This window comes from Larus michahellis, chromosome 19 (assembly GCF_964199755.1).
Source record: "Larus michahellis chromosome 19, bLarMic1.1, whole genome shotgun sequence".
Classification (NCBI taxonomy): Eukaryota; Metazoa; Chordata; class Aves; order Charadriiformes; family Laridae; genus Larus; species Larus michahellis.
In genome coordinates, this window is record NC_133914.1 from 8,731,266 (window position 1) to 8,758,419 (window position 27,154).

The window sequence follows — 27,154 nt, forward strand, 5'->3', positions numbered from 1 at the left end:
AAAAATGGCCATATGTCTGGAGATTCGTCCCACGCCCAAAGAGCCAGCAGGGAAAACTATGCCTTCTTCTAAAGCTCTTTGGGAACCGCTTGCGTAGCCCCACAGACCTGGGGGCTGCAGGCTTTCCTGCTGCCTTCAGCCTCAAAACCACCCTTTCCCACTTGGTGCAGCGCCAGGCACAAAAATGGCCATATGTCTGGAGATTGGTCCCACGCCCAAAGAGCCAACAAGGAAAACTATGCCTTGTTCTAAAGCTCTTTGGGAACCGCTTGCGTAGCCCCACAGACCTGGGGGCTGCAGGCTTTCCTGCTGCCTTCAGCCTCAGAACCACCCTTTCCCACTTGGTGCAGCGCCAGGCACAAAAATGGCCATATGTCTGGAGATTGGTCCCATGCCCAAAGAGCCAACAAGGAAAACTATGCCTTGTTCTAAAGCTCTTTGGGAACCGCTTGCGTAGCCCCACAGACCTGGGGGCTGCAGGCTTTCCTGCTGCCTTCAGCCTCAAAACCACCCTTTCCCACTTGGCGCGGCGCCAGGCACAAAAATGGCCATATGTCTGGAGATTCGTCCCACGCCCAAAGAGCCAGCAGGGAAAACTATGCCTTGTTGTAAAGCTCTTTGGGAACCGCTTGCGTAGCCCCACAGACCTGGGGGCTGCAGGCTTTCCTGCTGCCTTCAGCCTCAAAACCACCCTTTCCCACTTGGTGCAGCGCCAGGCACAAAAATGGCCATATGTCTGGAGACTGGTCCCACGCCCAAAGAGCCAGCAGGGAAAACTATGCCTTGTTCTAAAGCTCTTTGGGAACCGCTTGCGTAGCCCCACAGACCTGGGGGCTGCAGGCTTTCCTGGCGCTTTCAGCCTCAAAACCACCCTTTCCACTTGGCATGGCGCCAGACTCCAAAATCTACATATGTCTGTAGATGGGTCCCACACCCTAAGAGCCAGCAGGGAAAACTATGCCTTGTTCTAAAGCTCTTTGGGAACCGCTTGCGTAGCCCCACAGACCTGGGGGCTGCAGGCTTTCCTGCTGCCTTCAGCCTCAAAACCACCCTTTCCCACTTGGTGCAGCGCCAGGCACAAAAATGGCCATATGTCTGGAGATTGGTCCCACGCCCAAACAGCCAGCAGGGAAAACTATGCCTTGTTCTAAAGCTCTTTGGGAACCGCTTGCGTAGCCCCACAGACCTGAGGGCTGCAGGCCTTCCTGCTGCCTTCAGCCTCAAAACCACCCTTTCCCACTTGGCGCTGCGCCAGGCACAAAAATGGCCATATGTCTGGAGACTGGTCCCACGCCCAAAGAGCCAGCAGGGAAAACTATGCCTTGTTCTAAAGCTCTTTGGGAACCGCTTGCGTAGCCCCACACACCTGGGGGCTGCAGGCTTTCCTGGCGCCTTCAGCCTCAAAACCACCCTTTCCACTTGGCATGGCGCCAGACTCCAAAATCTACATATGTCTGTAGATGGGTCCCACACCCTAAGAGCCAGCAGGGAAAACTATGCCTTGTTCTAAAGCTCTTTGGGAACCGCTGGTGTGGCCCCACAGACCTGGGGGCTGAAAGCTTTCCTGCTGCCTTCAGCCTCAAAACCACCCTTTCCCACTTGGTGCAGCGCCAGGCACAAAAATGGCCATATGTCTGGAGATTGGTCCCACGCCCAAAGAGCCAGCAGGGAAAACTATGCCTTCTTCTAAAGCTCTTTGGGAACCGCTTGCGTAGCCCCACACACCTGGGGGCTGCAGGCTTTCCTGCTGCCTTCAGCCTCAAAACCACCCTTTCCCACTTGGTGCAGCGCCAGGCACAAAAATGGCCATATGTCTGGAGATTGGTCCCACGCCCAAAGAGCCAGCAGGGAAAACTATGCCTTGTTCTAAAGCTCTTTGGGAACCGCTTGCGTAGCCCCACACACCTGGGGGCTGCAGTCTTTCCTGCTGCCTTCAGCCTCAGAACCACCCTTTCCCACTTGGTGCAGCGCTAGGCACAAAAATGGCCATATGTCTGGAGATTGGTCCCATGCCCAAAGAGCCAACAAGGAAAACTATGCCTTGTTCTAAAGCTCTTTGGGAACCACTTGCGTAGCCCCACACACCTGGGGGCTGCAGGCTTTCCTGCTGCCTTCAGCCTCAAAACCACCCTTTCCCACTTGGCGCGGCGCCAGGCACAAAAATGGCCATATGTCTGGAGATTCGTCCCACGCCCAAAGAGCCAGCAGGGAAAACTATGCCTTGTTGTAAAGCTCTTTGGGAACCGCTTGCGTAGCCCCACAGACCTGGGGGCTGCAGGCTTTCCTGCTGCCTTCAGCCTCAGAACCACCCTTTCCCACTTGGTGCAGCGCCAGGCACAAAAATGGCCATATGTCTGGAGATTGGTCCCACGCCCAAAGAGCCAGCAGGGAAAACTATGCCTTGTTGTAAAGCTCTTTGGGAACCGCTTGCGTAGCCCCACAGACCTGAGGGCTGCAGGCCTTCCTGCTGCCTTCAGCCTCAAAACCACCCTTTCCCACTTGGCGCCGCGCCAGGCACAAAAGTGGCCATATGTCTGGAGACTGGTCCCACGCCCAAAGAGCCAGCAGGGAAAACTATGCCTTGTTCTAAAGCTCTTTGGGAACCGCTTGCGTAGCCCCACAGACCTGAGGGCTGCAGGCCTTCCTGCTGCCTTCAGCCTCAAAACCACCCTTTCCCACTTGGCGCCGCGCCAGGCACAAAAATGGCCATATGTCTGGAGACTGGTCCCACGCCCAAAGAGCCAGCAGGGAAAACTATGCCTTCTTCTAAAGCTCTTTGGGAACCGCTTGCGTAGCCCCACACACCTGGGGGCTGCAGGCTTTCCTGGCGCCTTCAGCCTCAAAACCACCCTTTCCACTTGGCATGGCGCCAGACTCCAAAATCTACATATGTCTGTAGATGGGTCCCACACCCTAAGAGCCAGCAGGGAAAACTATGCCTTGTTCTAAAGCTCTTTGGGAACCGCTTGCGTAGCCCCACACACCTGGGGGCTGCAGGCTTTCCTGCTGCCTTCAGCCTCAAAACCACCCTTTCCCACTTGGCGCGGCGCCAGGCACAAAAATGGCCATATGTCTGGAGATTCGTCCCACGCCCAAAGAGCCAGCAGGGAAAACTATGCCTTGTTGTAAAGCTCTTTGGGAACCGCTTGCGTAGCCCCACAGACCTGGGGGCTGCAGGCTTTCCTGCTGCCTTCAGCCTCAAAACCACCCTTTCCCACTTGGTGCAGCGCCAGGCACAAAAATGGCCATATGTCTGGAGATTGGTCCCACGCCCAAACAGCCAGCAGGGAAAACTATGCCTTGTTGTAAAGCTCTTTGGGAACCGCTTGCGTAGCCCCACAGACCTGGGGGCTGCAGGCTTTCCTGCTGCCTTCAGCCTCAAAACCACCCTTTCCCACTTGGCGCGGCGCCAGGCACAAAAATGGCCATATGTCTGGAGATTCGTCCCACGCCCAAAGAGCCAGCAGGGAAAACTATGCCTTGTTGTAAAGCTCTTTGGGAACCGCTTGCGTAGCCCCACAGACCTGGGGGCTGCAGGCTTTCCTGCTGCCTTCAGCCTCAGAACCACCCTTTCCCACTTGGTGCAGCGCCAGGCACAAAAATGGCCATATGTCTGGAGATTGGTCCCACGCCCAAAGAGCCAGCAGGGAAAACTATGCCTTGTTGTAAAGCTCTTTGGGAACCGCTTGCGTAGCCCCACAGACCTGAGGGCTGCAGGCCTTTCTGCTGCCTTCAGCCTCAAAACCACCCTTTCCCACTTGGCGCCGCGCCAGGCACAAAAGTGGCCATATGTCTGGAGACTGGTCCCACGCCCAAAGAGCCAGCAGGGAAAACTATGCCTTGTTCTAAAGCTCTTTGGGAACCGCTTGCGTAGCCCCACAGACCTGGCGGCTGCAGGCTTTCCTGGCGCCTTCAGCCTCAAAACCACCCTTTCCACTTGGCATGGCGCCAGACTCCAAAATCTACATATGTCTGTAGATGGGTCCCACACCCTAAGAGCCAGCAGGGAAAACTATGCCTTGTTCTAAAGCTCTTTGGGAACCGCTTGCGTAGCCCCACAGACCTGGGGGCTGCAGGCTTTCCTGCTGCCTTCAGCCTCAAAACCACCCTTTCCCACTTGGCGCGGCGCCAGGCACAAAAATGGCCATATGTCTGGAGATTGGTCCCACGCCCAAAGAGCCAGCAGGGAAAACTATGACTTGTTGTAAAGCTCTTTGGGAACCGCTTGCGTAGCCCCACAGACCTGGGGGCTGCAGGCTTTCCTGCTGCCTTCAGCCTCAAAACCACCCTTTCCCACTTGGTGCAGCGCCAGGCACAAAAATGGCCATATGTCTGGAGATTGGTCCCATGCCCAAAGAGCCAGCAGGGAAAACTATGCCTTGTTGTAAAGCTCTTTGGGAACCGCTTGCGTAGCCCCACAGACCTGGGGGCTGCAGGCTTTCCTGCTGCCTTCAGCCTCAAAACCACCCTTTCCCACTTGGCGCGGCGCCAGGCACAAAAATGGCCATATGTCTGGAGATTCGTCCCACGCCCAAAGAGCCAGCAGGGAAAACTATGCCTTGTTGTAAAGCTCTTTGGGAACCGCTTGCGTAGCCCCACAGACCTGGGGGCTGCAGGCTTTCCTGCTGCCTTCAGCCTCAGAACGACCCTTTCCCACTTGGTGCTGCGCCAGGCACAAAAATGGCCATATGTCTGGAGATTGGTCCCACGCCCAAAGAGCCAGCAGGGAAAACTATGCCTTGTTGTAAAGCTCTTTGGGAACCGCTTGCGTAGCCCCACAGACCTGAGGGCTGCAGGCCTTCCTGCTGCCTTCAGCCTCAAAACCACCCTTTCCCACTTGGCGCCGCGCCAGGCACAAAAGTGGCCATATGTCTGGAGACTGGTCCCACGCCCAAAGAGCCAGCAGGGAAAACTATGCCTTGTTGTAAAGCTCTTTGGGAACCGCTTGCGTAGCCCCACACACCTGCGGGCTGCAGGCTTTCCTGGCGCCTTCAGCCTCAAAACCACCCTTTCCACTTGGCATGGCGCCAGACTCCAAAATCTACATATGTCTGTAGATGGGTCCCACACCCTAAGAGCCAGCAGGGAAAACTATGCCTTGTTCTAAAGCTCTTTGGGAACCGCTGGTGTGGCCCCACAGACCTGGGGGCTGAAAGCTTTCCTGCTGCCTTCAGCCTCAAAACCACCCTTTCCCACTTGGCGCCGCGCCAGGCACAAAAATGGCCATATGTCTGGAGATTCGTCTCACGCCCAAAGAGCCAGCAGGGAAAACTATGCCTTGTTCTAAAGCTCTTTGGGAACCGCTTGCGTAGCCCCACAGACCTGGGGGCTGCAGGCTTTCCTGCTGCCTTCAGCCTCAAAACCACCCTTTCCCACTTGGTGCAGCGCCAGGCACAAAAATGGCCATATGTCTGGAGATTGGTCCCACGCCCAAAGAGCCAGCAGGGAAAACTATGCCTTGTTCTAAAGCTCTTTGGGAACCGCTTGCGTAGCCCCACAGACCTGAGGGCTGCAGGCCTTCCTGCTGCCTTCAGCCTCAAAACCACCCTTTCCCACTTGGCGCCGCGCCAGGCACAAAAATGGCCATATGTCTGGAGACTGGTCCCACGCCCAAAGAGCCAGCAGGGAAAACTATGCCTTGTTGTAAAGCTCTTTGGGAACCGCTTGCGTAGCCCCACACACCTGGGGGCTGCAGGCTTTCCTGGCGCCTTCAGCCTCAAAACCACCCTTTCCACTTGGCATGGCGCCAGACTCCAAAATCTACATATGTCTTTAGATGGGTCCCACACCCTAAGAGCCAGCAGGGAAAACTATGCCTTGTTCTAAAGCTCTTTGGGAACCGCTGGTGTGGCCCCACAGACCTGGGGGCTGAAAGCTTTCCTGCTGCCTTCAGCCTCAAAACCACCCTTTCCCACTTGGTGCAGCGCCAGGCACAAAAATGGCCATATGTCTGGAGATTGGTCCCACGCCCAAAGAGCCAGCAGGGAAAACTATGCCTTCTTCTAAAGCTCTTTGGGAACCGCTTGCGTAGCCCCACACACCTGCGGGCTGCAGTCTTTCCTGCTGCCTTCAGCCTCAAAACCACCCTTTCCCACTTGGTGCAGCGCCAGGCACAAAAATGGCCATATGTCTGGAGATTGGTCCCACGCCCAAAGAGCCAGCAGGGAAAACTATGCCTTGTTCTAAAGCTCTTTGGGAACCGCTTGCGTAGCCCCACACACCTGGGGGCTGCAGTCTTTCCTGCTGCCTTCAGCCTCAAAACCACCCTTTCCCACTTGGCACCACGCCAGGCACAAAAATGGCCATATGTCTGGAGATTGGTCCCATGCCCAAAGAGCCAACAAGGAAAACTATGCCTTGTTCTAAAGCTCTTTGGGAACCGCTTGCGTAGCCCCACAGACCTGGGGGCTGCAGGCTTTCCTGCTGCCTTCAGCCTCAAAACCACCCTTTCCCACTTGGTGCAGCGCCAGGCACAAAAATGGCCATATGTCTGGAGATTGGTCCCACGCCCAAAGAGCCAGCAGGGAAAACTATGCCTTGTTCTAAAGCTCTTTGGGAACCGCTTGCGTAGCCCCACAGACCTGGGGGCTGCAGGCTTTCCTGCTGCCTTCAGCCTCAAAACCACCCTTTCCCACTTGGTGCAGCGCCAGGCACAAAAATGGCCATATGTCTGGAGATTGGTCCCACGCCCAAAGAGCCAGCAGGGAAAACTATGCCTTCTTCTAAAGCTCTTTGGGAACCGCTTGCGTAGCCCCACAGACCTGAGGGCTGCAGTCTTTCCTGCTGCCTTCAGCCTCAAAACCACCCTTTCCCACTTGGCGCCGCGCCAGGCACAAAAGTGGCCATATGTCTGGAGCCTGGTCCCACGCCCAAAGAGCCAGCAGGGAAAACTATGCCTTGTTCTAAAGCTCTTTGGGAACCGCTTGCGTAGCCCCACAGACCTGGGGGCTGCAGGCTTTCCTGGCGCCTTCAGCCTCAGAACCACCCTTTCCCACTTGGTGCAGCGCCAGACTCCAAAATCTACATATGTCTGTAGATGGGTCCCACACCCTAAGAGCCAGCAGGGAAAACTATGCCTTGTTCTAAAGCTCTTTGGGAACCGCTGGTGTGGCCCCACAGACCTGGGGGCTGAAAGCTTTCCTGCTGCCTTCAGCCTCAAAACCACCCTTTCCCACTTGGCGCCGCGCCAGGCACAAAAATGGCCATATGTCTGGAGATTCGTCTCACGCCCAAAGAGCCAGCAGGGAAAACTATGCCTTGTTCTAAAGCTCTTTGGGAACCGCTTGCGTAGCCCCACAGACCTGGGGGCTGCAGGCTTTCCTGCTGCCTTCAGCCTCAAAACCACCCTTTCCCACTTGGTGCAGCGCCAGGCACAAAAATGGCCATATGTCTGGAGATTGGTCCCACGCCCAAAGAGCCAGCAGGGAAAACTATGCCTTGTTCTAAAGCTCTTTGGGAACCGCTTGCGTAGCCCCACAGACCTGAGGGCTGCAGGCCTTCCTGCTGCCTTCAGCCTCAAAACCACCCTTTCCCACTTGGCTCCACGCCAGGCACAAAAATGGCCATATGTCTGGAGACTGGTCCCACGCCCAAAGAGCCAGCAGGGAAAACTATGCCTTGTTCTAAAGCTCTTTGGGAACCGCTTGCGTAGCCCCACACACCTGGGGGCTGCAGGCTTTCCTGGCGCCTTCAGCCTCAAAACCACCCTTTCCACTTGGCATGGCGCCAGACTCCAAAATCTACATATGTCTGTAGATGGGTCCCACACCCTAAGAGCCAGCAGGGAAATCTATGCCTTGTTCTAAAGCTCTTTGGGAACCGCTGGTGTGGCCCCACAGACCTGGGGGCTGAAAGCTTTCCTGCTGCCTTCAGCCTCAAAACCACCCTTTCCCACTTGGTGCAGCGCCAGGCACAAAAATGGCCATATGTCTGGAGATTGGTCCCACGCCCAAAGAGCCAGCAGGGAAAACTATGCCTTGTTCTAAAGCTCTTTGGGAACCGCTTGCGTAGCCCCACACACCTGCGGGCTGCAGGCTTTCCTGCTGCCTTCAGCCTCAAAACCACCCTGTCCCACTTGGTGCAGCGCCAGGCACAAAAATGGCCATATGTCTGGAGATTGGTCCCACGCCCAAAGAGCCAGCAGGGAAAACTATGCCTTGTTCTAAAGCTCTTTGGGAACCGCTTGCGTAGCCCCACACACCTGGGGGCTGCAGTCTTTCCTGCTGCCTTCAGCCTCAGAACCACCCTTTCCCACTTGGTGCAGCGCCAGGCACAAAAATGGCCATATGTCTGGAGATTGGTCCCATGCCCAAAGAGCCAACAAGGAAAACTATGCCTTGTTCTAAAGCTCTTTGGGAACCGCTTGCGTAGCCCCACACACCTGGGGGCTGCAGGCTTTCCTGCTGCCTTCAGCCTCAAAACCACCCTTTCCCACTTGGCGCGGCGCCAGGCACAAAAATGGCCATATGTCTGGAGATTCGTCCCACGCCCAAAGAGCCAGCAGGGAAAACTATGCCTTGTTGTAAAGCTCTTTGGGAACCGCTTGCGTAGCCCCACAGACCTGGGGGCTGCAGGCTTTCCTGCTGCCTTCAGCCTCAAAACCACCCTTTCCCACTTGGTGCAGCGCCAGGCACAAAAATGGCCATATGTCTGGAGATTGGTCCCACGCCCAAAGAGCCAGCAGGGAAAACTATGCCTTCTTCTAAAGCTCTTTGGGAACCGCTTGCGTAGCCCCACAGACCTGAGGGCTGCAGGCCTTCCTGCTGCCTTCAGCCTCAAAACCACCCTTTCCCACTTGGCGCCGCGCCAGGCACAAAAGTGGCCATATGTCTGGAGACTGGTCCCACGCCCAAAGAGCCAGCAGGGAAAACTATGCCTTGTTCTAAAGCTCTTTGGGAACCGCTTGCGTAGCCCCACAGACCTGGGGGCTGCAGGCTTTCCTGGCGCCTTCAGCCTCAAAACCACCCTTTCCACTTGGCATGGCGCCAGACTCCAAAATCTACATATGTCTGTAGATGGGTCCCACACCCTAAGAGCCAGCAGGGAAAACTATGCCTTGTTCTAAAGCTCTTTGGGAACCGCTGGTGTGGCCCCACAGACCTGGGGGCTGAAAGCTTTCCTGCTGCCTTCAGCCTCAAAACCACCCTTTCCCACTTGGTGCAGCGCCAGGCACAAAAATGGCCATATGTCTGGAGATTGGTCCCACGCCCAAAGAGCCAGCAGGGAAAACTATGCCTTGTTCTAAAGCTCTTTGGGAACCGCTTGCGTAGCCCCACACACCTGGGGGCTGCAGTCTTTCCTGCTGCCTTCAGCCTCAAAACCACCCTTTCCCACTTGGTGCAGCGCCAGGCACAAAAATGGCCATATGTCTGGAGATTGGTCCCACGCCCAAAGAGCCAGCAGGGAAAACTATGCCTTGTTCTAAAGCTCTTTGGGAACCGCTTGCGTAGCCCCGCACACCTGGGGGCTGCAGTCTTTCCTGCTGCCTTCAGCCTCAAAACCACCCTTTCCCACTTGGCACCACGCCAGGCACAAAAATGGCCATATGTCTGGAGATTGGTCCCATGCCCAAAGAGCCAACAAGGAAAACTATGCCTTGTTCTAAAGCTCTTTGGGAACCGCTTGCGTAGCCCCACACACCTGGGGGCTGCAGGCTTTCCTGCTGCCTTCAGCCTCAAAACCACCCTTTCCCACTTGGCGCCGCGCCAGGCACAAAAGTGGCCATATGTCTGGAGACTGGTCCCACGCCCAAAGAGCCAGCAGGGAAAACTATGCCTTGTTCTAAAGCTCTTTGGGAACCGCTTGCGTAGCCCCACAGACCTGGCGGCTGCAGGCTTTCCTGGCGCCTTCAGCCTCAGAACCACCCTTTCCACTTGGCATGGCGCCAGACTCCAAAATCTACATATGTCTGTAGATGGGTCCCACACCCTAACAGCCAGCAGGGAAAACTATGCCTTGTTCTAAAGCTCTTTGGGAACCGCTTGCGTAGCCCCACAGACCTGGGGGCTGCAGGCTTTCCTGCTGCCTTCACACTCAAAACCACCCTTTCCCACTTGGCGCCGCGCCAGGCACAAAAATGGCCATATGTCTGGAGATTGGTCCCACGCCCAAAGAGCCAGCAGGGAAAACTATGCCTTGTTCTAAAGCTCTTTGGGAACCGCTTGCGTAGCCCCACACACCTGGGGGCTGCAGGCTTTCCTGCTGCCTTCAGCCTCAAAACCACCCTTTCCCACTTGGCGCCGCGCCAGGCACAAAAGTGGCCATATGTCTGGAGACTGGTCCCACGCCCAAAGAGCCAGCAGGGAAAACTATGCCTTGTTCTAAAGCTCTTTGGGAACCGCTTGCGTAGCCCCACAGACCTGGCGGCTGCAGGCTTTCCTGGCGCCTTCAGCCTCAGAACCACCCTTTCCACTTGGCATGGCGCCAGACTCCAAAATCTACATATGTCTGTAGATGGGTCCCACACCCTAACAGCCAGCAGGGAAAACTATGCCTTGTTCTAAAGCTCTTTGGGAACCGCTTGCGTAGCCCCACAGACCTGGGGGCTGCAGGCTTTCCTGCTGCCTTCACACTCAAAACCACCCTTTCCCACTTGGCGCCGCGCCAGGCACAAAAATGGCCATATGTCTGGAGATTGGTCCCACGCCCAAAGAGCCAGCAGGGAAAACTATGCCTTGTTCTAAAGCTCTTTGGGAACCGCTTGCGTAGCCCCACACACCTGGGGGCTGCAGGCTTTCCTGCTGCCTTCAGCCTCAAAACCACCCTTTCCCACTTGGTGCAGCGCCAGGCACAAAAATGGCCATATGTCTGGAGATTGGTCCCACGCCCAAAGAGCCAGCAGGGAAAACTATGCCTTCTTCTAAAGCTCTTTGGGAACCGCTTGCATAGCCCCACAGACCTGGGGGCTGCAGGCTTTCCTGCTGCCTTCAGCCTCAAAACCACCCTTTCCCACTTGGTGCAGCGCCAGGCACAAAAATGGCCATATGTCTGGAGATTCGTCTCACGCCCAAAGAGCCAGCAGGGAAAACTATGCCTTGTTCTAAAGCTCTTTGGGAACCGCTTGCGTAGCCCCACAGACCTGGGGGCTGCAGGCTTTCCTGCTGCCTTCAGCCTCAAAACCACCCTTTCCCACTTGGTGCAGCGCCAGGCACAAAAATGGCCATATGTCTGTAGATTGGTCCCACGCCCAAAGAGCCAGCAGGGAAAACTATGCCTTGTTCTAAAGCTCTTTGGGAACCGCTTGCGTAGCCCCACAGACCTGAGGGCTGCAGGCCTTCCTGCTGCCTTCAGCCTCAAAACCACCCTTTCCCACTTGGCGCCGCGCCAGGCACAAAAATGGCCATATGTCTGGAGACTGGTCCCACGCCCAAAGAGCCAGCAGGGAAAACTATGCCTTCTTCTAAAGCTCTTTGGGAACCGCTTGCGTAGCCCCACACACCTGGGGGCTGCAGGCTTTCCTGGCGCCTTCAGCCTCAAAACCACCCTTTCCACTTGGCATGGCGCCAGACTCCAAAATCTACATATGTCTGTAGATGGGTCCCACACCCTAAGAGCCAGCAGGGAAAACTATGCCTTGTTCTAAAGCTCTTTGGGAACCGCTTGCGTAGCCCCACAGACCTGGGGGCTGAAAGCTTTCCTGCTGCCTTCAGCCTCAAAACCACCCTTTCCCACTTGGTGCAGCGCCAGGCACAAAAATGGCCATATGTCTGGAGATTGGTCCCACGCCCAAAGAGCCAGCAGGGAAAACTATGCCTTGTTCTAAAGCTCTTTGGGAACCGCTTGCGTAGCCCCAGACACCTGCGGGCTGCAGGCTTTCCTGCTGCCTTCAGCCTCAAAACCACCCTTTCCCACTTGGTGCAGCGCCAGGCACAAAAATGGCCATATGTCTGGAGATTGGTCCCACGCCCAAAGAGCCAGCAGGGAAAACTATGCCTTGTTCTAAAGCTCTTTGGGAACCGCTTGCGTAGCCCCACACACCTGGGGGCTGCAGTCTTTCCTGCTGCCTTCAGCCTCAAAACCACCCTTTCCCACTTGGCACCACGCCAGGCACAAAAATGGCCATATGTCTCGAGATTGGTCCCATGCCCAAAGAGCCAACAAGGAAAACTATGCCTTGTTCTAAAGCTCTTTGGGAACCGCTTGCGTAGCCCCACACACCTGGGGGCTGCAGGCTTTCCTGCTGCCTTCAGCCTCAAAACCACCCTTTCCCACTTGGCGCCGCGCCAGGCACAAAAGTGGCCATATGTCTGGAGACTGGTCCCACGCCCAAAGAGCCAGCAGGGAAAACTATGCCTTGTTCTAAAGCTCTTTGGGAACCGCTTGCGTAGCCCCACAGACCTGGCGGCTGCAGGCTTTCCTGGCGCCTTCAGCCTCAGAACCACCCTTTCCACTTGGCATGGCGCCAGACTCCAAAATCTACATATGTCTGTAGATGGGTCCCACACCCTAAGAGCCAGCAGGGAAAACTATGCCTTGTTCTAAAGCTCTTTGAGAACCGCTTGCGTAGCCCCACAGACCTGGGGGCTGCAGGCTTTCCTGCTGCCTTCAGCCTCAAAACCACCCTTTCCCTCTTGGCGCCGCGCCAGGCACAAAAATGGCCATATGTCTGGAGATTGGTCCCACGCCCAAAGAGCCAGCAGGGAAAACTATGCCTTGTTCTAAAGCTCTTTGGGAACCACTTGCGTAGCCCCACAGACCTGGGGGCTGCAGGCTTTCCTGCTGCCTTCAGCCTCAAAATCACCCTTTTCCACATGACGCCGCACCAGGCACAAAAATGGCCATATGTCTGGAGATTGGTCCCACGCCCAAAGAGCCAGCAGGGAAAACTATGCCTTGTTGTAAAGCTCTTTGGGAACCGCTTGCGTAGCCCCACAGACCTGGGGGCTGCAGGCTTTCCTGCTGCCTTCAGCCTCAAAACCACCCTTTCCCACTTGGTGCAGCGCCAGGCACAAAAATGGCCATATGTCTGGAGATTGGTCCCACGCCCAAAGAGCCAGCAGGGAAAACTATGCCTTGTTGTAAAGCTCTTTGGGAACCGCTTGCGTAGCCCCACAGACCTGAGGGCTGCAGGCCTTCCTGCTGCCTTCAGCCTCAAAACCACCCTTTCCCACTTGGCGCCGCGCCAGGCACAAAAGTGGCCATATGTCTGGAGACTGGTCCCACGCCCAAAGAGCCAGCAGGGAAAACTATGCCTTGTTCTAAAGCTCTTTGGGAACCGCTTGCGTAGCCCCACAGACCTGGGGGCTGCAGGCTTTCCTGCTGCCTTCAGCCTCAAAACCACCCTTTCCACTTGGCATGGCGCCAGACTCCAAAATCTACATATGTCTGTAGATGGGTCCCACACCCTAAGAGCCAGCAGGGAAAACTATGCCTTGTTCTAAAGCTCTTTGGGAACCGCTGGTGTGGCCCCACAGACCTGGGGGCTGAAAGCTTTCCTGCTGCCTTCAGCCTCAAAACCACCCTTTCCCACTTGGTGCAGCGCCAGGCACAAAAATGGCCATATGTCTGGAGATTGGTCCCACGCCCAAAGAGCCAGCAGGGAAAACTATGCCTTCTTCTAAAGCTCTTTGGGAACCGCTTGCGTAGCCCCACACACCTGCGGGCTGCAGGCTTTCCTGCTGCCTTCAGCCTCAAAACCACCCTTTCCCACTTGGTGCAGCGCCAGGCACAAAAATGGCCATATGTCTGGAGATTGGTCCCACGCCCAAAGAGCCAGCAGGGAAAACTATGCCTTGTTCTAAAGCTCTTTGGGAACCGCTTGCGTAGCCCCGCACACCTGGGGGCTGCAGTCTTTCCTGCTGCCTTCAGCCTCAAAACCACCCTTTCCCACTTGGCACCACGCCAGGCACAAAAATGGCCATATGTCTGGAGATTGGTCCCATGCCCAAAGAGCCAACAAGGAAAAATATGCCTTGTTCTAAAGCTCTTTGGGAACCGCTTGCGTAGCCCCACAGACCTGGGGGCTGCAGGCTTTCCTGCTGCCTTCAGCCTCAAAACCACCCTTTCCCACTTGGCGCCGCGCCAGGCACAAAAGTGGCCATATGTCTGGAGACTGGTCCCACGCCCAAAGAGCCAGCAGGGAAAACTATGCCTTGTTCTAAAGCTCTTTGGGAACCGCTTGCGTAGCGCCACAGACCTGGCGGCTGCAGGCTTTCCTGGCGCCTTCAGCCTCAGAACCACCCTTTCCACTTGGCATGGCGCCAGACTCCAAAATCTACATATGTCTGTAGATGGGTCCCACACCCTAAGAGCCAGCAGGGAAAACTATGCCTTGTTCTAAAGCTCTTTGGGAACCGCTTGCGTAGCCCCACAGACCTGGGGGCTGCAGGCTTTCCTGCTGCCTTCACACTCAAAACCACCCTTTCCCACTTGGCGCCGCGCCAGGCACAAAAATGGCCATATGTCTGGAGATTGGTCCCACGCCCAAAGAGCCAGCAGGGAAAACTATGCCTTGTTCTAAAGCTCTTTGGGAACCGCTTGCGTAGCCCCACAGACCTGGCGGCTGCAGTCTTTCCTGCTGCCTTCAGCCTCAAAACCACCCTTTCCCACTTGGTGCAGCGCCAGGCACAAAAATGGCCATATGTCTGGAGATTGGTCCCACGCCCAAAGAGCCAGCAGGGAAAACTATGCCTTCTTCTAAAGCTCTTTGGGAACCGCTTGCATAGCCCCACAGACCTGGGGGCTGCAGGCTTTCCTGCTGCCTTCAGCCTCAAAACCACCCTTTCCCACTTGGTGCAGCGCCAGGCACAAAAATGGCCATATGTCTGGAGATTCGTCTCACGCCCAAAGAGCCAGCAGGGAAAACTATGCCTTGTTCTAAAGCTCTTTGGGAACCGCTTGCGTAGCCCCACAGACCTGGGGGCTGCAGGCTTTCCTGCTGCCTTCAGCCTCAAAACCACCCTTTCCCACTTGGTGCAGCGCCAGGCACAAAAATGGCCATATGTCTGGAGATTGGTCCCACGCCCAAAGAGCCAGCAGGGAAAACTATGCCTTGTTCTAAAGCTCTTTGGGAACCGCTTGCGTAGCCCCACAGACCTGGGGGCTGCAGGCCTTCCTGCTGCCTTCAGCCTCAAAACCACCCTTTCCCACTTGGCGCCGCGCCAGGCACAAAAATGGCCATATGTCTGGAGACTGGTCCCACGCCCAAAGAGCCAGCAGGGAAAACTATGCCTTCTTCTAAAGCTCTTTGGGAACCGCTTGCGTAGCCCCACACACCTGGGGGCTGCAGGCTTTCCTGGCGCCTTCAGCCTCAAAACCACCCTTTCCACTTGGCATGGCGCCAGACTCCAAAATCTACATATGTCTGTAGATGGGTCCCACACCCTAAGAGCCAGCAGGGAAAACTATGCCTTGTTCTAAAGCTCTTTGGGAACCGCTTGCGTAGCCCCACAGACCTGGGGGCTGAAAGCTTTCCTGCTGCCTTCAGCCTCAAAACCACCCTTTCCCACTTGGTGCAGCGCCAGGCACAAAAATGGCCATATGTCTGGAGATTGGTCCCACGCCCAAAGAGCCAGCAGGGAAAACTATGCCTTCTTCTAAAGCTCTTTGGGAACCGCTTGCGTAGCCCCACAGACCTGGGGGCTGCAGGCTTTCCTGCTGCCTTCAGCCTCAAAACCACCCTTTCCCACTTGGTGCAGCGCCAGGCACAAAAATGGCCATATGTCTGGAGATTGGTCCCACGCCCAAAGAGCCAGCAGGGAAAACTATGCCTTGTTCTAAAGCTCTTTGGGAACCGCTTGCGTAGCCCCACACACCTGGGGGCTGCAGTCTTTCCTGCTGCCTTCAGCCTCAAAACCACCCTTTCCCACTTGGCACCACGCCAGGCACAAAAATGGCCATATGTCTGGAGATTGGTCCCATGCTCAAAGAGCCAACAAGGAAAACTATGCCTTGTTCTAAAGCTCTTTGGGAACCGCTTGCGTAGCCCCACACACCTGGGGGCTGCAGGCTTTCCTGCTGCCTTCAGCCTCAAAACCACCCTTTCCCACTTGGCGCCGCGCCAGGCACAAAAGTGGCCATATGTCTGGAGACTGGTCCCACGCCCAAAGAGCCAGCAGGGAAAACTATGCCTTGTTCTAAAGCTCTTTGGGAACCGCTTGCGTAGCCCCACAGACCTTGCGGCTGCAGGCTTTCCTGGCGCCTTCAGCCTCAGAACCACCCTTTCCACTTGGCATGGCGCCAGACTCCAAAATCTACATATGTCTGTAGATGGGTCCCACACCCTAAGAGCCAGCAGGGAAAACTATGCCTTGTTCTAAAGCTCTTTGAGAACCGCTTGCGTAGCCCCACACACCTGGGGGCTGCAGGCTTTCCTGCTGCCTTCAGCCTCAAAACCACCCTTTCCCTCTTGGCGCCGCGCCAGGCACAAAAATGGCCATATGTCTGGAGATTGGTCCCACGCCCAAAGAGCCAGCAGGGAAAACTATGCCTTGTTCTAAAGCTCTTTGGGAACCACTTGCGTAGCCCCACACACCTGCGGGCTGCAGGCTTTCCTGCTGCCTTCAGCCTCAAAATCACCATTTTCCACATGACGCCGCGCCAGGCACAAAAATGGCCATATGTCTGGAGATTGGTCCCACGCCCAAAGAGCCAGCAGGGAAAACTATGCCTTGTTCTAAAGCTCTTTGGGAACCGCTTGCGTAGCCCCACAGACCTGGGGGCTGCAGGCTTTCCTGCTGCCTTCAGCCTCAAAACCACCCTTTCCCACTTGGCGTGTCGCCAGACTCCAAAATCTACATATGTCTGTAGATGGGTCCCACACCCTAAGAGCCAGCAGGGAAAATTATGCCTTGTTCTAAAGCTCTTTGGGAACCGCTTGCGTAGCCCCACAGACCTGGGGGCTGCAGGCTTTCCTGGCGCCTTCAGCCTCAAAACCACCCTTTCCCACTTGGTGCAGCGCCAGGCACAAAAATGGCCATATGTCTGGAGATTGGTCCCACGCCCAAAGAGCCAGCAGGGAAAACTATGCCTTGTTCTAAAGCTCTTTGGGAACCGCTTGCGTAGCCCCACAGACCTGGGGGCTGCAGGCTTTCCTGCTGCCTTCAGCCTCAAAACCACCCTTTCCCACTTGGTGCAGCGCCAGGCACAAAAATGGCCATATGTCTGGAGATTGGTCCCACGCCCAAAGAGCCAGCAGGGAAAACTATGCCTTCTTCTAAAGCTCTTTGGGAACCGCTTGCGTAGCCCCACACACCTGGGGGCTGCAGGCTTTCCTGCTGCCTTCAGCCTCAAAACCACCCTTTCCCACTTGGCACCACGCCAGGCACAAAAATGGCCATATGTCTGGAGATTGGTCCCACGCCCAAAGAGCCAGCAGGGAAAACTATGCCTTGTTCTAAAGCTGTTTGAGAACCGCTTGCGTAGCCCCACAGACCTGAGGGCTGCAGGCTTTGCTGCTGCCTTCAGCCTCAAAACCACCCTTTCCCACTTGGTGCAGCGCCAGGCACAAAAGTGGCCATATGTCTGGAGATTGGTCCCACGCCCAAAGAGCCAGCAGGGAAAACTATGCCTTCTTCTAAAGCTCTTTGGGAACCGCTTGCGTAGCCCCACACACCTGGGGGCTGCAGGCTTTCCTGCTGCCTTCAGCCTCAAAACCACCCTTTCCCATTTGGCGCCGCGCCAGGCACAAAAATGGCCATATGTCTGGAGATTGGTCCCACGCCCAAAGAGCCAGCAGGGAAAACTATGCCTTGTTCTAAAGCTCTTTGGGAACCGCTTGCGTAGCCCCACACACCTGGGGGCTGCAGGCTTTCCTGGCGCCTTCAGCCTCAAAACCACCCTTTCCCACTTGGTGCCGTGCCAGGCACAAAAATGGCCATATGTCTGGAGACTGGTCCCACGCCCAAAGAGCCAGCAGGGAAAACTATGCCTTGTTCTAAAGCTCTTTGGGAACCGCTTGCGTAGCCCCACAGACCTGGGGGCTGCAGGCTTTCCTGCTGCCTTCAGCCTCAAAACCACCCTTTCCCACTTGGTGCAGCGCCAGGCACAAAAATGGCCATATGTCTGGTGACTGGTCCCACGCCCAAAGAGCCAGCAGGGAAAACTATGCCTTCTTCTAAAGCTCTTTGGGAACCGCTTGTGTAGCCCCACACACCTGCGGGCTGCAGGCTTTCCTGCTGCCTTCAGCCTCAAAACCACCCTTTCCCACTTGGTGCAGCGCCAGGCACAAAAATGGCCATATGTCTGGAGATTGGTCCCACGCCCAAAGAGCCAGCAGGGAAAACTATGCCTTGTTCTAAAGCTCTTTGGGAACCGCTTGCGTAGCCCCACAGACCTGGGGGCTGCAGTCTTTCCTGCTGCCTTCAGCCTCAAAACCACCCTTTCCCACTTGGCACCACGCCAGGCACAAAAATGGCCATATGTCTGGAGATTGGTCCCATGCCCAAAGAGCCAACAAGGAAAACTATGCCTTGTTCTAAAGCTCTTTGGGAACCGCTTGCGTAGCCCCACACACCTGGGGGCTGCAGGCTTTCCTGCTGCCTTCAGCCTCAAAACCACCCTTTCCCACTTGGCGCCGCGCCAGGCACAAAAGTGGCCATATGTCTGGAGACTGGTCCCACGCCCAAAGAGCCAGCAGGGAAAACTATGCCTTCTTCTAAAGCTCTTTGGGAACCGCTTGCGTAGCCCCACAGACCTGGCGGCTGCAGGCTTTCCTGGCGCCTTCAGCCTCAGAACCACCCTTTCCACTTGGCATGGCGCCAGACTCCAAAATCTACATATGTCTGTAGATGGGTCCCACACCCTAAGAGCCAGCAGGGAAAACTATGCCTTGTTCTAAAGCTCTTTGAGAACCGCTTGCGTAGCCCCACAGACCTGGGGGCTGCAGGCTTTCCTGCTGCCTTCAGCCTCAAAACCACCCTTTCCCTCTTGGCGCCGCGCCAGGCACAAAAATGGCCATATGTCTGGAGATTGGTCCCACGCCCAAAGAGCCAGCAGGGAAAACTATGCCTTGTTCTAAAGCTCTTTGGGAACCACTTGCGTAGCCCCACAGACCTGGGGGCTGCAGGCTTTCCTGCTGCCTTCAGCCTCAAAATCACCCTTTTCCACATGACGCCGCACCAGGCACAAAAATGGCCATATGTCTGGAGATTGGTCCCACGCCCAAAGAGCCAGCAGGGAAAACTATGCCTTGTTGTAAAGCTCTTTGGGAACCGCTTGCGTAGCCCCACAGACCTGGGGGCTGCAGGCTTTCCTGCTGCCTTCAGCCTCAAAACCACCCTTTCCCACTTGGTGCAGCGCCAGGCACAAAAATGGCCATATGTCTGGAGATTGGTCCCACGCCCAAAGAGCCAGCAGGGAAAACTATGCCTTGTTGTAAAGCTCTTTGGGAACCGCTTGCGTAGCCCCACAGACCTGAGGGCTGCAGGCCTTCCTGCTGCCTTCAGCCTCAAAACCACCCTTTCCCACTTGGCGCCGCGCCAGGCACAAAAGTGGCCATATGTCTGGAGACTGGTCCCACGCCCAAAGAGCCAGCAGGGAAAACTATGCCTTGTTCTAAAGCTCTTTGGGAACCGCTTGCGTAGCCCCACAGACCTGGGGGCTGCAGGCTTTCCTGGCGCCTTCAGCCTCAAAACCACCCTTTCCACTTGGCATGGCGCCAGACTCCAAAATCTACATATGTCTGTAGATGGGTCCCACACCCTAAGAGCCAGCAGGGAAAACTATGCCTTGTTCTAAAGCTCTTTGGGAACCGCTGGTGTGGCCCCACAGACCTGGGGGCTGCAGGCTTTCCTGCTGCCTTCAGCCTCAAAACCACCCTTTCCCACTTGGTGCAGCGCCAGGCACAAAAATGGCCATATGTCTGGAGATTGGTCCCACGCCCAAAGAGCCAGCAGGGAAAACTATGCCTTCTTCTAAAGCTCTTTGGGAACCGCTTGCGTAGCCCCACACACCTGGGGGCTGCAGGCTTTCCTGCTGCCTTCAGCCTCAAAACCACCCTTTCCCACTTGGTGCAGCGCCAGGCACAAAAATGGCCATATGTCTGGAGATTGGTCCCACGCCCAAAGAGCCAGCAGGGAAAACTATGCCTTGTTCTAAAGCTCTTTGGGAACCGCTTGCGTAGCCCCACACACCTGCGGGCTGCAGTCTTTCCTGCTGCCTTCAGCCTCAAAACCACCCTTTCCCACTTGGCACCACGCCAGGCACAAAAATGGCCATATGTCTGGAGATTGGTCCCATGCCCAAAGAGCCAACAAGGAAAACTATGCCTTGTTCTAAAGCTCTTTGGGAACCGCTTGCGTAGCCCCACAGACCTGGGGGCTGCAGGCTTTCCTGCTGCCTTCAGCCTCAAAACCACCCTTTCCCACTTGGCGCCGCGCCAGGCACAAAAGTGGCCATATGTCTGGAGACTGGTCCCACGCCCAAAGAGCCAGCAGGGAAAACTATGCCTTCTTCTAAAGCTCTTTGGGAACCGCTTGCGTAGCCCCACAGACCTGGGGGCTGCAGGCTTTCCTGGCGCCTTCAGCCTCAGAACCACCCTTTCCACTTGGCATGGCGCCAGACTCCAAAATCTACATATGTCTGTAGATGGGTCCCACACCCTAAGAGCCAGCAGGGAAAACTATGCCTTGTTCTAAAGCTCTTTGGGAACCGCTTGTGTAGCCCCACAGACCTGGGGGCTGCAGGCTTTCCTGCTGCCTTCACACTCAAAACCACCCTTTCCCACTTGGCGCCGCGCCAGGCACAAAAATGGCCATATGTCTGGAGATTGGTCCCACGCCCAAAGAGCCAGCAGGGAAAACTATGCCTTGTTCTAAAGCTCTTTGGGAACCGCTTGCGTAGCCCCACACACCTGGGGGCTGCAGGCTTTCCTGCTGCCTTCAGCCTCAAAACCACCCTTTCCCACTTGGTGCAGCGCCAGGCACAAAAATGGCCATATGTCTGGAGATTGGTCCCACGCCCAAAGAGCCAGCAGGGAAAACTATGCCTTCTTCTAAAGCTCTTTGGGAACCGCTTGCATAGCCCCACAGACCTGGGGGCTGCAGGCTTTCCTGCTGCCTTCAGCCTCAAAACCACCCTTTCCCACTTGGCACCACGCCAGGCACAAAAATGGCCATATGTCTGGAGATTCGTCCCACGCCCAAAGAGCCAGCAGGGAAAACTATGCCTTCTTCTAAAGCTCTTTGGGAACCGCTTGCGTAGCCCCACACACCTGCGGGCTGCAGGCTTTCCTGCTGCCTTCAGCCTCAAAACCACCCTTTCCCACTTGGTGCAGCGCCAGGCACAAAAATGGCCATATGTCTGGAGATTGGTCCCACGCCCAAAGAGCCAGCAGGGAAAACTATGCCTTGTTCTAAAGCTCTTTGGGAACCGCTTGCGTAGCCCCACAGACCTGAGGGCTGCAGGCCTTCCTGCTGCCTTCAGCCTCAAAACCACCCTTTCCCACTTGGCGCCGCGCCAGGCACAAAAATGGCCATATGTCTGGAGACTGGTCCCACGCCCAAAGAGCCAGCAGGGAAAACTATGCCTTCTTCTAAAGCTCTTTGGGAACCGCTTGCGTAGCCCCACACACCTGGGGGCTGCAGGCTTTCCTGGCGCCTTCAGCCTCAAAACCACCCTTTCCACTTGGCATGGCGCCAGACTCCAAAATCTACATATGTCTGTAGATGGGTCCCACACCCTAAGAGCCAGCAGGGAAAACTATGCCTTGTTCTAAAGCTCTTTGGGAACCGCTTGCGTAGCCCCACAGACCTGGGGGCTGAAAGCTTTCCTGCTGCCTTCAGCCTCAAAACCACCCTTTCCCACTTGGTGCAGCGCCAGGCACAAAAATGGCCATATGTCTGGAGATTGGTCCCACGCCCAAAGAGCCAGCAGGGAAAACTATGCCTTCTTCTAAAGCTCTTTGGGAACCGCTTGCGTAGCCCCACACACCTGGGGGCTGCAGGCTTTCCTGCTGCCTTCAGCCTCAAAACCACCCTTTCCCACTTGGTGCAGCGCCAGGCACAAAAATGGCCATATGTCTGGAGATTGGTCCCACGCCCAAAGAGCCAGCAGGGAAAACTATGCCTTCTTCTAAAGCTCTTTGGGAACCGCTTGCGTAGCCCCACACACCTGGGGGCTGCAGGCTTTCCTGCTGCCTTCAGCCTCAAAACCACCCTTTCCCACTTGGTGCAGCGCCAGGCACAAAAATGGCCATATGTCTGGAGATTGGTCCCACGCCCAAAGAGCCAGCAGGGAAAACTATGCCTTGTTCTAAAGCTCTTTGGGAACCGCTTGCGTAGCCCCGCACACCTGGGGGCTGCAGGCTTTCCTGCTGCCTTCAGCCTCAAAACCACCCTTTCCCACTTGGCACCACGCCAGGCACAAAAATGGCCATATGTCTGGAGATTGGTCCCATGCCCAAAGAGCCAACAAGGAAAACTATGCCTTGTTCTAAAGCTCTTTGGGAACCGCTTGCGTAGCCCCACAGACCTGGGGGCTGCAGGCTTTCCTGCTGCCTTCAGCCTCAAAACCACCCTTTCCCACTTGGCGCCGCGCCAGGCACAAAAGTGGCCATATGTCTGGAGACTGGTCCCACGCCCAAAGAGCCAGCAGGGAAAACTATGCCTTCTTCTAAAGCTCTTTGGGAACCGCTTGCGTAGCCCCACAGACCTGGCGGCTGCAGGCTTTCCTGGCGCCTTCAGCCTCAGAACCACCCTTTCCACTTGGCATGGCGCCAGACTCCAAAATCTACATATGTCTGTAGATGGGTCCCACACCCTAAGAGCCAGCAGGGAAAACTATGCCTTGTTCTAAAGCTCTTTGGGAACCGCTTGTGTAGCCCCACAGACCTGGGGGCTGCAGGCTTTCCTGCTGCCTTCACACTCAAAACCACCCTTTCCCACTTGGCGCCGCGCCAGGCACAAAAATGGCCATATGTCTGGAGATTGGTCCCACGCCCAAAGAGCCAGCAGGGAAAACTATGCCTTGTTCTAAAGCTCTTTGGGAACCGCTTGCGTAGCCCCACACACCTGGGGGCTGCAGGCTTTCCTGCTGCCTTCAGCCTCAAAACCACCCTTTCCCACTTGGTGCAGCGCCAGGCACAAAAATGGCCATATGTCTGGAGATTGGTCCCACGCCCAAAGAGCCAGCAGGGAAAACTATGCCTTCTTCTAAAGCTCTTTGGGAACCGCTTGCATAGCCCCACAGACCTGGGGGCTGCAGGCTTTCCTGCTGCCTTCAGCCTCAAAACCACCCTTTCCCACTTGGCACCACGCCAGGCACAAAAATGGCCATATGTCTGGAGATTCGTCCCACGCCCAAAGAGCCAGCAGGGAAAACTATGCCTTGTTCTAAAGCTCTTTGGGAACCGCTTGCGTAGCCCCACAGACCTGGGGGCTGCAGGCTTTCCTGCTGCCTTCAGCCTCAAAACCACCCTTTCCCACTTGGTGCAGCGCCAGGCACAAAAATGGCCATATGTCTGGAGATTGGTCCCACGCCCAAAGAGCCAGCAGGGAAAACTATGCCTTGTTCTAAAGCTCTTTGGGAACCGCTTGCGTAGCCCCACAGACCTGAGGGCTGCAGGCCTTCCTGCTGCCTTCAGCCTCAAAACCACCCTTTCCCACTTGGCGCCGCGCCAGGCACAAAAATGGCCATATGTCTGGAGACTGGTCCCACGCCCAAAGAGCCAGCAGGGAAAACTATGCCTTCTTCTAAAGCTCTTTGGGAACCGCTTGCGTAGCCCCACACACCTGGGGGCTGCAGGCTTTCCTGGCGCCTTCAGCCTCAAAACCACCCTTTCCACTTGGCATGGCGCCAGTCTCCAAAATCTACATATGTCTGTAGATGGGTCCCACACCCTAAGAGCCAGCAGGGAAAACTATGCCTTGTTCTAAAGCTCTTTGGGAACCGCTTGCGTAGCCCCACAGACCTGGGGGCTGAAAGCTTTCCTGCTGCCTTCAGCCTCAAAACCACCCTTTCCCACTTGGTGCAGCGCCAGGCACAAAAATGGCCATATGTCTGGAGATTGGTCCCACGCCCAAAGAGCCAGCAGGGAAAACTATGCCTTCTTCTAAAGCTCTTTGGGAACCGCTTGCGTAGCCCCACACACCTGGGGGCTGCAGGCTTTCCTGCTGCCTTCAGCCTCAAAACCACCCTTTCCCACTTGGTGCAGCGCCAGGCACAAAAATGGCCATATGTCTGGAGATTGGTCCCACGCCCAAAGAGCCAGCAGGGAAAACTATGCCTTCTTCTAAAGCTCTTTGGGAACCGCTTGCGTAGCCCCACACACCTGGGGGCTGCAGGCTTTCCTGCTGCCTTCAGCCTCAAAACCACCCTTTCCCACTTGGTGCAGCGCCAGGCACAAAAATGGCCATATGTCTGGAGATTGGTCCCACGCCCAAAGAGCCAGCAGGGAAAACTATGCCTTGTTCTAAAGCTCTTTGGGAACCGCTTGCGTAGCCCCGCACACCTGGGGGCTGCAGTCTTTCCTGCTGCCTTCAGCCTCAAAACCACCCTTTCCCACTTGGCACCACGCCAGGCACAAAAATGGCCATATGTCTGGAGATTGGTCCCATGCCCAAAGAGCCAACAAGGAAAACTATGCCTTGTTCTAAAGCTCTTTGGGAACCGCTTGCGTAGCCCCACAGACCTGGGGGCTGCAGGCTTTCCTGCTGCCTTCAGCCTCAAAACCACCCTTTCCCACTTGGCGCCGCGCCAGGCACAAAAGTGGCCATATGTCTGGAGACTGGTCCCACGCCCAAAGAGCCAGCAGGGAAAACTATGCCTTCTTCTAAAGCTCTTTGGGAACCGCTTGCGTAGCCCCACAGACCTGGCGGCTGCAGGCTTTCCTGGCGCCTTCAGCCTCAAAACCACCCTTTCCACTTGGCATGGCGCCAGACTCCAAAATCTACATATGTCTGTAGATGGGTCCCACACCCTAAGAGCCAGCAGGGAAAACTATGCCTTGTTCTAAAGCTCTTTGGGAACCGCTTGTGTAGCCCCACAGACCTGGGGGCTGCAGGCTTTCCTGCTGCCTTCACACTCAAAACCACCCTTTCCCACTTGGCGCCGCGCCAGGCACAAAAATGGCCATATGTCTGGAGATTGGTCCCACGCCCAAAGAGCCAGCAGGGAAAACTATGCCTTGTTCTAAAGCTCTTTGGGAACCGCTTGCGTAGCCCCACACACCTGGGGGCTGCAGGCTTTCCTGCTGCCTTCAGCCTCAAAACCACCCTTTCCCACTTGGTGCAGCGCCAGGCACAAAAATGGCCATATGTCTGGAGATTGGTCCCACGCCCAAAGAGCCAGCAGGGAAAACTATGCCTTCTTCTAAAGCTCTTTGGGAACCGCTTGCATAGCCCCACAGACCTGGGGGCTGCAGGCTTTCCTGCTGCCTTCAGCCTCAAAACCACCCTTTCCCACTTGGCGCCGCGCCAGGCACAAAAGTGGCCATATGTCTGGAGATTCGTCCCACGCCCAAAGAGCCAGCAGGGAAAACTATGCCTTGTTCTAAAGCTCTTTGGGAACCGCTTGAGTAGCCCCACACACCTGTGGGCTGCAGGCTTTCCTGCTGCCTTCAGCCTCAAAACCACCCTTTCCCACTTGGTGCAGCGCCAGGCACAAAAATGGCCATATGTCTGGAGATTGGTCCCACGCCCAAAGAGCCAGCAGGGAAAACTATGCCTTGTTCTAAAGCTCTTTGGGAACCGCTTGCGTAGCCCCACAGACCTGAGGGCTGCAGGCCTTCCTGCTGCCTTCAGCCTCAAAACCACCCTTTCCCACTTGGCGCCGCGCCAGGCACAAAAATGGCCATATGTCTGGAGACTGGTCCCACGCCCAAAGAGCCAGCAGGGAAAACTATGCCTTCTTCTAAAGCTCTTTGGGAACCGCTTGCGTAGCCCCACACACCTGGGGGCTGCAGGCTTTCCTGGCGCCTTCAGCCTCAAAACCACCCTTTCCACTTGGCATGGCGCCAGACTCCAAAATCTACATATGTCTGTAGATGGGTCCCACACCCTAAGAGCCAGCAGGGAAAACTATGCCTTGTTCTAAAGCTCTTTGGGAACCGCTTGCGTAGCCCCACAGACCTGGGGGCTGAAAGCTTTCCTGCTGCCTTCAGCCTCAAAACCACCCTTTCCCACTTGGTGCAGCGCCAGGCACAAAAATGGCCATATGTCTGGAGATTGGTCCCACGCCCAAAGAGCCAGCAGGGAAAACTATGCCTTCTTCTAAAGCTCTTTGGGAACCGCTTGCGTAGCCCCACAGACCTGGGGGCTGCAGGCTTTCCTGCTGCCTTCAGCCTCAAAACCACCCTTTCCCACTTGGTGCAGCGCCAGGCACAAAAATGGCCATATGTCTGGAGATTGGTCCCACGCCCAAAGAGCCAGCAGGGAAAACTATGCCTTGTTCTAAAGCTCTTTGGGAACCGCTTGCGTAGCCCCACAGACCTGGGGGCTGCAGTCTTTCCTGCTGCCTTCAGCCTCAAAACCACCCTTTCCCACTTGGCACCACGCCAGGCACAAAAATGGCCATATGTCTGGAGATTGGTCCCATGCCCAAAGAGCCAACAAGGAAAACTATGCCTTGTTCTAAAGCTCTTTGGGAACCGCTTGCGTAGCCCCACACACCTGGGGGCTGCAGGCTTTCCTGCTGCCTTCAGCCTCAAAACCACCCTTTCCCACTTGGCGCCGCGCCAGGCACAAAAGTGGCCATATGTCTGGAGACTGGTCCCACGCCCAAAGAGCCAGCAGGGAAAACTATGCCTTGTTCTAAAGCTCTTTGGGAACCGCTTGCGTAGCCCCACAGACCTGGCGGCTGCAGGCTTTCCTGGCGCCTTCAGCCTCAGAACCACCCTTTCCACTTGGCATGGCGCCAGACTCCAAAATCTACATATGTCTGTAGATGGGTCCCACACCCTAAGAGCCAGCAGGGAAAACTATGCCTTGTTCTAAAGCTCTTTGAGAACCGCTTGCGTAGCCCCACAGACCTGGGGGCTGCAGGCTTTCCTGCTGCCTTCAGCCTCAAAACCACCCTTTCCCTCTTGGCGCCGCGCCAGGCACAAAAATGGCCATATGTCTGGAGATTGGTCCCACGCCCAAAGAGCCAGCAGGGAAAACTATGCCTTGTTCTAAAGCTCTTTGGGAACCACTTGCGTAGCCCCACACACCTGCGGGCTGCAGGCTTTCCTGCTGCCTTCAGCCTCAAAATCACCATTTTCCACTTGGCGCCGCGCCAGGCA